General features: G+C 43.1%; 1 pseudogene; it reads left to right on the top strand.

Moving 5' to 3' along the window:
- Positions 1 to 6093: 6093 nt before the first annotated feature.
- Positions 6094 to 8369, top strand: LOC122703135 (annotated as a pseudogene).
- The last annotated feature ends 3432 nt before the right edge of the window (positions 8370 to 11801 follow it).

The raw sequence follows: 11801 nt of genomic DNA, 5'->3' as shown, positions 1-11801 counted from the left end.
CTGAAAAAATTGGACTCTAATATTAGATGACATTAAGGGATTATTTTAACTTTATTGAATGTGATAATGGTATTATGGCAATTTTTTAAAATCCTTTCTTAGAGTTTTTCCCCCATATGTCTATGTCTTTTTGCTTGTGTGTATGTGTGTTTTAATTTATTCTGATTTTTTTTTCAAGTTTGGCTATAAGTGAGGTTCCCAGGCATCTGAACAACAGAGCTAAGAGGTGATTTTGGGAGCCCCAGGGTGACGTTCCAGGGCCCTGTGACACCAAGTCCTACATCAAACACCTAAGTCAATGGTGAATTTTTCAGAAGGTACAAGTGAGAAAATGGAATCTTAAAAGGAATGACTTTATAACACATATCCTATTGGATCAAGTTGGTTGAAGTGGAAAAACTTTTTCCACAGGTAAAAACCAAACCATCCATCAAAAAGATACCAGCACCCCCATGTTCCTAGCAGCTCAATTTACAATAGCCAAGATATGGATGCAACCCAAGTGCCCATCAACAGACGATGGATAAAGAAACTGTGGTACACACACACACACACACACCAGAATATTAGTCATAAATAAATGAATTTCTCCCATTTGTAGCAACATGAGCCTAGAGAATATTATGCTTAGTGAAATAAGTCAAAGAGAAATATCACTTATATGTGGAATCTAAAAAATAATACAAATGAGTGTATAGGCAAAACAGCAACAGACTCACAGATACAGAAAACAACTAATGGTTACCAAGAAGGAGAAAGAAGGGGAGAGGAGAAACAAATTAGGGCTATGGGATTAAGAGGGACAAACTACTATATATAAAGCAAATAAGTGACAAGGATAAATTATATAGCACAGGGAGTTATAGCCATTATCTTCTAAAAACTTTTAATGGCATATAATCTGTGAAAATACTGAATCAGTATGCTGAATATCTGAAGCTAATATAATACTTTAAATTAACTATATTTCTTTTAAAATTTTAAAAATCAAACTATCCAAGGCCATGAGCACAGGCTTTAGAGCCAGACTGCCAGTTCAAATTTCAGCTCTGCCACCTCCTAACTGTGGGGCCTTGGACCAGTTTCTCAGCCTCCCTGTGCCTCAGTTTCCCTATCTTCAAAGGAGAGTGATAATAATACTTCCCAGGGCTTTTGTGAGTAAATGCATGTAAGTTAAATATAGGTAAAGTATTAAGAGCAGTGACTGGCACCTATGAAGCACAATATGTCAGTAAATTATTTTTATTTGTTTATTTGTAATAAAATTATTATTTTTATTTGTTTAGCTTTATTATTTATTATTATTATTTTGGCCACACCTCGTGTCTACACCAGCTAATGGGACTTTAGTTCCACAACCAAGGATCAAACCAGGGTCCTCAGCAGTGAGAGAGTTAGAATCCTAACCACTGAACCACTAGGGAATTTCCTTAAGCATTTAAACATTAAACATTAAAATGTTTTAAATACATTTATCAGTCATATATATTGCTCCTTTTAGTTTTCAAAGGAGATAAAGTTTATTGAAATTCCTCAATAAACTGTCTATAATTTTTGCTGCACCTTTAAATAGAGAACTTATTAGTCAGGATACATAACCCAGTAGATCCTGACATCCTCCCCCCAGCTCTGCTCTTGCAATGATGCGCCCTCTTCCGGCTGATTCAGGGATGGCGACCCCTGGGGTCTGAGGCGTTGAAACAGACAGTGAAAAAGCAGTGAAAAGGCAACGGATGGAATGAAAGAACGTGTTTGCGAATCACACACTTGGTATATGTAATATACTTGGGGCTTCCCTGGTGGCTCAGCTGGTAAAGAACTCGCCTGCCAATGCAGAAGACACAAGAGATGTGGGTTCGATCCCTGGGTCTGGAAGATCCTCTGAAGAAGGAAATGGCAACCTACTCCAGTATTGTTGCCTGGAAAATTCCATGGGAAGAGGAGCTTGGTGGGCTACAGTCCACGGGGTCACAAAGAGCTGGACTCAACTGGGCGTGCATGCACATCATACTTCCTAAGGGATCACTATCCAGAACATATAAAGAACTTCTACAACTCAATAACCATAGCAACTACAACAACCTAATTTTAAAGTGGGCAATGGATTTGACTAGACATTTCTCCGAAGAAGATATATGAATGACCAACAAGCATATGAAAAAAGGCTCACCATCATTATTTATCAGGGAAAACCAAGTCAGAATCACAGTAAGATAATACCTTACACCAACGAGGATGGCTACTGCCAAAAAAAAAACTCCAGAAAATAACAATTGTTGGCCAGGATATGGAAAAATAAGAACTCTTGTGCACTGCTGGTAGGAAAAATAGTGTAGCCACTGTGTAAAACAGTATGGTAGCTCCTCCCAAAATTAAAAATTGAATTACTATATGATCCATGTAAGGGACTGAATGTTTGTTTCCCTCTAATTTTCATATGTTGAAATCCTAACCCCTACTATGATGCCATTTGGAGCCAGGGTCCCTGAGAAGTGAGGTGATTAGGCTCCTCCGTCCATGGGATTCTCCAGGCAAGAATACTGGAGTGGGTTGCCATTTCCTTCTTCAGGGGATCTTCCCAACCCAGGGATCGAACCCGGGTATCCCGCATTGCAGGCAGATGCTTTAACCTCTGAGCCACCAAGGAAGCCCATGATCAGATTAGTGCCCTTATAAAGAAGACACCACAGAGCTTCCTCACCCATTTCACCATGTGAGAACACAGCAAAAAGACTGCCATCTATGAACCAAAATCAGATCCCAGCAGACACCTAATTTGTCCTGATCGTGCACTTTCCAGCCTCCAGAACCCTGAGAAATAAATTTCCCTTGTTCGTAAGCCACCCAGTATAAGATCTTCTGTTATAACAGCCCAAACAAACTAAGACAAGCCAGCAATCCCATGTCTGGGAATAGAGCCAAAAGAATCCAAAGCAGGATCTTGAAGAGATATTTGCATCCTCATGTTCATAATAGCACTATTCACAATAGCCAAGAAGTGGAAGCTACCCAAGTATCCATCAACAGGTGACTGGATAATTAAAATGTATATATATGTATAATGGAATATTATTTAGCCTCAAAAAGAAGGAAACACTGGCACATGCTGCAATATAAAGGAATAGGAAGGACATTATGCTAAGTGACATAAACCAGTCACAAAAAGTCAAATGCACTTATGTGAGACATCTAGAGAAGTCAAATTCGTAGAAACAGAAAGTACAATGATAGTTCTGAGGGGGCTGGGGAAGTTGTTTAATGGGCACAGAGTTTGAGTTTTGCAAAATTAAAAAGTTCTGGAGAGTGGTTGCACAACAGTGTGAATATACTTAGTGCTGTACACTTAGAAATGTTTAAGATAATAAATCTTGTGTCTTTTTCCACAATTTTTAAAAAGAGAGACAAACCAGGTGCAAAAATAATTCTAAAGAGTTTACTGAATAATGTCAACTAGTTGGAAAATAAAAACATGATTTTTGGTCCTATAATTACTCTCTAGTCCAAATTGGTCCATCCCTCTTTTCCTAAATAGTGGGTCCCTTAATCACTTTGTTGCCATATTCTATAGCTTTCCAGTCACCTTTGATCATTTCAGATTTAAGACTGAGTCTGTAACTAGCGGGACCCTATAGGGCCTATCCTCCTGGTCAAATGCATCTAAGTATGTGATTCGCTGCAGCAGTTCAAAATACTTTTTCTGAGGAACAGAGCGGAGGAATCAGGCTCCCTGACTTCAGACTATACTACAAAGCTTGATTACTTCAGTAATCAAAACAATATGGTACAGACACCAAAACAAAAACGTAGATCAGTGGAACAGGATTCAGTTCAGTCCAGTTCAGTCACTCAGTCGTGTCCAACTCTTTGAAACCCCATGAACCACAGCACTCCAGGCCTCCCTGTCCATCACCAACTCCCAGAATTCACCCAAACTATAGAAAGCCCAGAGATAAACCCACACACCTATGGCCACCTGATCTATGACAAAGGAGGCAAGAATACACAGTGAAGAAAAGACAGTCTCTTCAGTAAGTGGTGCCGGGAAAACTGGACAACTACATATGGAAGAATGAAAGTGGAACATTCCCTAACACCACCCACAACAATAAATCCAAAATGGATTAAAGACCCAAATGTAAGGGTGGATACTATAAAACTCATAGAGGAAAATATAGGTAGAACACTCTTGGACATAAGTCACAGCAAGATCTTTTTCAATCCACTGTCTACAATAATGAAAATAAAAAAAAATAAATGGAGCCTAATTAAACTTAAAAGCTTTTCCACAGCAAAGGAAACCATAAACAAGACAAAGAGACAACCCATAGAATGAGAGCAAATATTTGCAAATGAAGCAACAGACGAGGAATTAATTTCCAATATACAAATAGCTCATGCAGCTCAATAACCAAAAAACACACAACCCAATTTCTTAAAATGGGTGGAAGACCGTTCTAAATAGACATTTCTTCAAAGAAGACATACAGATGACCAACAAATGTGAAAAGATGTTCAACGTCACTATCAGGGAAATGCAAATCAAAACTACAATGAGTTATCACCTCACACAGGTTAGAATGACTATCATCAAAAGTTCTACAAACAGTAAACGTGGAGGAAAGGGAACCCTCCTATACTGTTGGTGGAAATACAAATTGGTACAGCCACTATGAAGAACAATATGGAGGTTCCTCAAAAATCTTAAAATAGAGCTACCAACATAGACAGCATATTGAAAAGCAAAGACATCACTTTGCCTACAAAGGTCTGTATAGTCAAAGCTATGGTTTTTCCAATAGTCACATATGGATGTAAGAGTTGGACCATGAAGAAGGCTGAGTGCTGAAAAATGGATGCTTTCCAATTGTGGTCTTGGAGAAGACTCTTGAGAGTCCCTTGGATGGCAAGGAGATCAAACCAGTCAATCCTAAAGGAAATCAACCCTGAATACTCATTGGAAGGATTGATGCTGAAGCTTCAATACTTTGGCCACTAATGCAAAGAGCTTACTCATTGGAAAAGACAATGATGCTGGGAAAGATTGAGGGGAGGAGGGGGAGGGGGTGACAGAGGATGAGATGGCTGGACAGCAACACCAACTCAATGGACATGAATTTGTGCAAACTCAGGGAGATAGTGAAGGACAGGGAAGCCTGGCTTGCTGTAGTCCATGGGGTTGGAAAGGGCCAGACACAACTTAGTGACTGAACAACAACAACAAATGTAACCCAGCAAACCCACTCCTGGGTATATACCTGGGAAAAGCAAAACAAAATTTCCTAATTTGAAAAGATAAGTGCAGCCCAATGTTCACAGCAGCACTATTTACAACAGCCAAGACATGGGAGAAAGATCTTTGATTTTGTTTCCACTCAAATTGTAAAGAAGATTTAGACAGTTCTCTGCCAGGACTTCCAAGCCTCCAGAAATTATATTGTCACTACGTTCCAACTTTCAAAGTTTTTTAAGTTGGGCAGCCAGGCCAGTGAACTTAGTTCCACATTAGCCATATTTAGAAACTCTAGTTTTTTAAAAAGTGTCATTCAGGCCCTCAGTTTCCCCGTTGTTCTTTCACACAGTAGATATTACCAGAAACAGACAAAGCAAAACTAGATAAACCAGTGCTCAATGGCTTCCCAGGGCTACAGTTCCCTAGCACAAGGATGGAAGATTTCCTACCTATTGTTTCAGACAGGGCTACAGACGAGCCTCGGCCTTGGGATTTTTCCAAACACAACTCAGGTGGTGCCAGGTGACCAAAGGACTCCTCATCCCAGAAGGGAAAATCCAGTTACAGCGGTCACTCCACTCAAAACCAGGTGACCAAATCATATCTCTTTCCCCTTCAAAAGGAAAATCTCCAATCAATGCACCCCAGTACAGAAATACACCGCGGTGTCCTCACGCTCCAGGTTCTGCCACGACCCAGAGGTATCTCACAGATCAGACCAAACTAGACAGACACCAGAGTCCTGGTTCATCTTGAGCCTCATCCTCTTCTTCCTCATATCCTTCAGGCAGACCACCTTCGTCTTCACCGTCTTCATCCCCACCCTCACCATCCTCTTTCTCTTAGTCTGGTGCTTCTCCAAGATGGCGGCACCCTCATTGCGGTGCGATTCCCGGTGATTTGGTACCACAGGCAGGTTAGGAGTCTTGCCCCCGGGACGTGGTGAGGCCTACATGGACACTCAGGGGTTGATGGTGGTGCAAAAGGCTCGAGGTCTGTTCAAGGAGTTCTTCCCCAAGACATGTACAAAGACAGAGCTCCCAGAGCTCTTCCTTCACGACCCGGCGGAAAACTTTCCCCAGGACCATCTATGGCAGCTTGGACCCCAGGCCGACTCGTTTCATGGTGAACACCGGCTGGCACTGCTGGACCTCTTCTCTTCCAGCGAGCTGGCCACAGCGTGATGGCACTAGTGGGAGGCGCCGAGCACCCCTGGGAGATTGGAGTGGTGCTTCCGAGGATCACCAGGCGATGGTCGCAGAGTGCATGCCTTTGCCCAGGGCTCGAGGCCCTGGCGGTTCATCACCTGCAGCTCTTCATTAATGGGAGGACCTGGGGCAACTTTGTAGTGCTGGACATCTCACATGGTAGCAGAAGTATCTCCTGGTGGAAGTCCTAGAGGCAGTGGGCGGCCCATTACGTGGGGGGCATGCTGCTGAGTTGGCTGGGCAGTTAGACTGGGCTGAGGAGCCTGATAGGCTACAGTCCATGGGGTCGCAAAGAGTCAGACAGGGCTGAGCGGCTTCACTCACTCACTCACTCAAGAGCCTAAAAGGCAATAGTCTGGCAAAGCTCTTATACTAGGTACTCCAGGCCTATGATTTCTTTTCCTTTCCGAGTTGGTTGTTTTTTGGGTTTTTGTTTTTTGTTTTTTTTTTGTTTTTTAGAATAATTTCTTTACAATATTGTGTTAGTGTCTACTGTACAAGGAAGTAAATTAACCATATGTATACATATATCTGACTCAGACCATAAAGAACCTGCCTGCAATGCAGGGAGCCGGGTTTGATCCCTGGGTTGGGAAGATGCACTGGAGAAGGGAATGGCTACCCACGCCAGTATTCTTGCCTGGAGAATTCCGTGGACAGAGGAGCCTGGTGGGCTACAGTTCATGAGGGTCACAAAGAGTTAGACACGACTGAGTGACTCACACTCATACATATATCCCCCCTTCTTGGACCTCCCTCACACCACCCCCACATCCCACCCTTCCAGGTCGTCACAGAGCACCGAGCTAAGCTCCCTGTGCAATACAGCAGGTTCCCACTAGCTATCTATTTTACACGGTAGTGTGTATATATCAATGCCACTCTCCCAGTTCTTCCCATCCTCTCCTTCCACCTCTGTGCCCACCTGTCCGTTCTCTATGTCTGCATCTCTGTTCCTGCCCTGTGAATAGGTTCATCAGTACCATTTTTCTAGATTCCACATATATGTTGATATATGATATTTGTTTCTCTCTGACTCACTTCACTCTGTATGACAGACTCTAGGTCCATCCATAGCTCTATAAATGGCCCAATTTTGTTCCTTTTAGTGGCTGAGTAATATTCCATTGTATATATGTATCACATATTCTTTATCCATTTTTCTGTCAGTTAGGTTGCTTCCCTGTCCTGGCTATTGTATCTAGGCTCGTGATTTCTACTACCTGTTCCAGCCTTATGGACGCTGGGTCTAACTAGGTGGATCTGATCAGTTGGGCAATATCATATCCGGATATGAGTTCATCCATAAGTTGACTGGAGAAGACATATTTGGAATCTATTTCTCTAATTACAACTGGAGCAAAACTGGAAAGTCCACTGGCAATGCTGTTTGGCTAAACAGAGATAAGACATCATCATTTGAGTTGTATCAATTCTTCGCAGACAGCAAGATGATTTGATAGAAAAGCTCCTGAAACTCTTCGTTTTTCTGCCCTTTCCAGAGATTGACCACATACATAATGCAGCTGCATGTCAAAGAGCCAGTGAAGTGGGGTCTTCCGAAACAACTTGCTGCAGAAGTAACAAAGCTTGTCCACCAACAAGAAGGGCTGAACTCTGCTAAAAGATGTACACAAGCCCTGTGTCATAGTAACACAGATGCACTAGAGGTCATGTCTGATCAAACTCTTTTTTAATTTTTAAAAGAAACTCCATTTTCTGAGTTAGTTCTTGACCCTAGATTCTAGATACCTGCCGAAAAGCAAATGTCATTCTAGAGGCTCTTGGATGATAACTGGGCAGAATCAGTATGAATAAGAAAAAAATCCTGGGAGTGCTTTAGTTGTTGGACAATGTATTCTTGAAACTGGACTTTGGTTACTTAAAATAGAAAAAGAAATTTCTACGTTAAAAAATACCTTCAGCCATGATGAAAACTCCTTACGGTGGTTCAAAGAAACTTATCCACCACTCATTCTCAAGACACACGAACTTATTCTGTTGCTTACGCAAATCATAGAAGAGGCAGAAGGACAGGGAAATCTGTCCCAGAAAAGCCCCCATAGGGTGCTGCTCAGTAACATGAGGACAAGAAGGGGCTGGATTTGTAGGCAGCACTGTTTAACTACATCAGACATGCACAAAGCGGGGTCCTGGATATGAGGTTGGAACATGCCCAGCCACTATGCCCAGGACTCTTATTTCCTGTTGCCTTTGGCTCAGTCTGCTTTGAGGAGGAACAGAGACAGCTGTGTGGCCTTTCTCAGGACCAGAGGGTTAGCACAGGCAGATCAAGCTGAAAGCACTTAAGTTTGCTCATGCCGGTGAAGAACCATCAGCCTTGAAAACGGGATCCACTTAAGGCTTACCTTTTTCTTTGTCTCAGGGCATAAAATTAGCAAAATTTCTCCTGCAGCCAATCACGGCTTTCTGCAGGCTTCATGCAGAAGTGCCAGCTGTCCCTCCATGGTTCACTGTACCCCGCTCATTCTAACCTGAATGACATGGGCCAAAATGCACTGGCCATCTGTCCTGCCTGCTTTGAATTCCCATCACTGTACAGCCCGATCTTAGCAGAGGCAGGCCTGTGCAGGGAAACAGAGCTGGAGGTTAGCTCTGACCCCTAACCTGCCATGTGATATTAGACGAGGTAGTCTGAGCCTCAAATTCATCAGAAAAATAGGAGTGAACACTATTAACATCTGCCCGCAGTTAGCATCAAATGAGGGAAGTAAGGTGCATGACTGTGCACTGAAAAGTGACAAGAGGCACAAGGGTAGGACGTAGTGATGGTGACGTGTATCTTTAAACACTGAATGCAGCGTCTCTCCTCCTCGAGAGACCCAGAGAATGTAAGTGTGTAAGGCAGCGACAGCATCTACGTTCCCAAGGGAGAGGCTGTGCATGAAGACATGATAAATAATCCCGCTGGCTCAAAATAAACACTGGTCTCCCAAAAGCACTGCTTCCAGCCCCCTGGTGTGTTGGGCCCTCCCTTTCTGTGTTCTACCTCCCTGCTCTTTCTATTTCTATGGCACCTGTCACCATGGTTTCTAGGTGCTCAAATGAACACATTAAGTTGAAAAGAGCCATATGTGGGAAGACACATTCCTTATTTCCCAAAGCTGAGCTTGGAAGAGGAGTGGCCGGATAGAACTGAGTCCCCAAATGGTGGAATCTTAAGCTTTCATGTGGGAGAAGAGAAGCAAATAGCAAATAGCTATCAAATGCCCACAGGGTGTAATACTTTATTAGCTGCCTGGAGATTCAGAGTAATGATTCCGTGTTCCTTGCCCTCACGAACTTATAGCCTCTAAGGCAATAGCAGACTCTCCAAATATATTGCTCGTGTAGGGACACTGGGTTATACCAGGGCTTGTCCTTGCCAAGGGTAGATGAATATAATACAGATGAGAGCTCACCTGCAGAAAAACGCAGTTCAGTCCAGAAGTGAACTCTGTCTCATCTCATACTGTGCCAGCCACATGAGAGCTAACAGGTGAAAGCCATCATTATGGAGATGTGTTAAGCGGGAAGAAGGGAGATGAGTAAAGACCTACAGGATGGAGCAGGCAGAGCTTGCTCCAAACCAAGAGATGGTTCTTGCATCTCGTTTAGGAAAGCTGACTCCTCTTGAGCCATGTTTGTAAAAGTCTCAAATAACATCCAGAGAGAAGTCAGATCCTTGGTTCTAGCTCCTCTTCTGCTACTATGTCATTAGATAATCAAAAGTGATTACTTAATCTTGTCTGGTAAATGTGGAGTTACAGACCTTCTGAGCTGGATAAAACCCTAAAATCTTGCCCATATTTTATGAGCCATAATCAGAATATATTTGACCAAACATCTTTATTCTGTTTCCAAAATCAAGAGGCTTTCAAAGGGTTATGGAGTTTCTGGGACATGTGATGGCTTATAGTCACCATCACAGGGAGAATATTGAAAACAGGACTGTTCCAAAAAGCTGAGACAAGGGATGGGAGGATTGGATGGCTTTCCATAAGGATGTTCCTTCCCAGAGCGACACCACATCGTCAGAAGCATCTCCTTGAATATCTCCATGGGGGCTAATTTTACTATTGAAACAAACAAAAAAATCCATTTCCTAGTAATTTATTTCTTGGTCCCAATTTTGCCCTCAAATCCTACACAGGAAAAAAAAATCTCCTCTTCCAGGAACATTCTAAATATTTAAAAGAGAGACTGGTCTTTGCATATCTTCTTTATCCTAAACCTAAACATCCTTAGTTACAGCAACTGTTTCTTGGTTCCCAGGCCTGTCATCCAGGATGACCTTTTAGCTAGCTGTATGCTGATGGACCAAGCATCTTTTTAGAGAGATGCTTTGACCAGAGTTGTGCCACACATCAGCCACAAGGGGGGCGGTCAAGGCCCCCTTAGTCTGGAAAGGAAGCATCTGGAACCTGGTCAAGGGTACAGAGTTGGGCATTCTGCTGACCTCTTCCACTCTCTTCTTTAGGCTCTCCATCCCACAGAAGCACATGCCTCTAGTCAAAAGGACCAGGACTTGCCCTCTGTGTGGGGATGGAACCTGCCCTGGCCAGCAGGACCAAGGTGAAGCCAGGTAGAGGAGATAGGGAGTGACTGACCTAGAGCTCTACTCTAGACCAAGAGCAATGCTGTGGTCCCTCTGCCAGGCCTTCTCATCAAGTAAAAAAGTTCAGATAAAGGGGGCCAATGAGGTTTTTCACTTATTTTGAGGGGAAAAGGGTGCTTGAAGCTCACCCAGTCCCAAGGGCTCTCCATCTCCTTCCAACAGAGTAACAGCTGACAACCAAGAAAGAATAAGTACACTACAGTGAGGTCATTACATCCCTTGGCCGAGATGCTGTGCTGCTGTTAATGCAAACAAACCTGGCATTTACCTATTTAACCAGCTTCTGTACTGGCTCATATCAAAACCACGGGTTACAGGGAATCGTGTTTTCCTAAATAAAAGCTAAGCCTAGATCTTGTAAGGTTTAGCATCAGAAAAAGGCAAAGAGGAAAGGCTGGTTATCTAAGGATCCCCGACTCCATCACTAAGCTCTGGGTGCTCTCACTTCAGGTACCAGGTCAACACTGCACTGGTACCTGGGGGCACAGCCTTCTGTCCCAGCTCTAGTCTAAGAGTAGAACCACACCTTCCCTCATCTGGTGATTTTCTCTCGACCTTGCTAAGAACAAGTGGCACTGTCAGTATGGAAGTTGCCTCCAACATAGACAATTTGTCCCCAGAGTTCACAGGTTCTAACCCAATTCACTCAGTATGAGAGACCTATATGCTTGCCCAAGGGGTCTGAAACAAGTCTTCATGAACCTCCCTTGGGTCTCTCATTTCTACACCATCCTCCAGCCCTGCC

This window comes from Cervus elaphus, chromosome 11 (genome assembly GCF_910594005.1).
Source record: "Cervus elaphus chromosome 11, mCerEla1.1, whole genome shotgun sequence".
Taxonomy (NCBI): Eukaryota; Metazoa; Chordata; class Mammalia; order Artiodactyla; family Cervidae; genus Cervus; species Cervus elaphus.
The sequence above is the reverse complement of the archived record's forward strand: the minus strand, read 5'-3'. Positions and strand labels throughout refer to the sequence as shown.